The sequence below is a fragment of the Panicum virgatum genome, unplaced genomic scaffold (genome assembly GCF_016808335.1).
Source record: "Panicum virgatum strain AP13 unplaced genomic scaffold, P.virgatum_v5 scaffold_5390, whole genome shotgun sequence".
In the NCBI taxonomy this organism is placed as follows: domain Eukaryota; kingdom Viridiplantae; phylum Streptophyta; class Magnoliopsida; order Poales; family Poaceae; genus Panicum; species Panicum virgatum.
The window spans coordinates 1,771-2,396 of NW_024376523.1; the positions used below are offsets into that span (position 1 = coordinate 1,771).

The 626-nt window shown below is 50.8% G+C and overlaps 1 non-coding gene across 1 annotated transcript; it reads left to right on the forward strand.

Moving 5' to 3' along the window:
* Positions 1–201: 201 nt before the first annotated feature.
* On the forward strand, positions 202–308 carry LOC120694385. The gene has a single exon (XR_005683468.1). It is a non-coding gene; the product is annotated as a small nucleolar RNA R71 (small nucleolar RNA).
* Positions 309–626: the final 318 nt, after the last annotated feature.

The following is a 626-nucleotide window of genomic DNA, read 5'->3' on the forward strand; positions in this document are numbered from 1 at the left end:
GGCAGTATGCATTCCACCTTGGTTCGGGGCTGGGAACGCTCCTCGTTCCAGCCGTGGTTGGAGACCATCTTCTCAATCAAGGCCTTGGCCTTGGCAATGGTGAGATCAAGACAGGCTCCTCTAGCAGCAGCAGCGTCCAAGTGGGCTCTTGATGTAGTCATTAGCCTATTGTAGAAGCTTTGGAGTATGAGCCACTCTTCCATCGCATGATGAGGACAGATGAGTATGTACTCTTGGAGTATCTCCCAAGCTTTCGGGATGGATTCCATCCCTATCTGATGGAAACTTGAAATTTTTCCTCACAAGGTATTTGTTTTGCCTAGCGGGAAGAATTTGGCGAGGAACGCCGCAAAACATTTGTCCCACGTGCTGACAGCTTTCTTGTTCTGATAAAACCATTGTTTCGCTTTCCCCAGGAGGGAGAAACGAAACAAGCGAAGCCTGATGATGTCAGCCGTAACACCCCGTATGGTTACGGTCTTGCAGAGCTCCAGAAAGTTCTGGAGGTGAGCGTTGGTGTCCTCGCTTGGCTTGCCACAGAATGGGCTAGACTGCACCATGTTTATGAGGCTGGACTTCAGCTCGAAGTTCACATCCCCAACATCAGCGTTGGGTCCAGTCGCCAC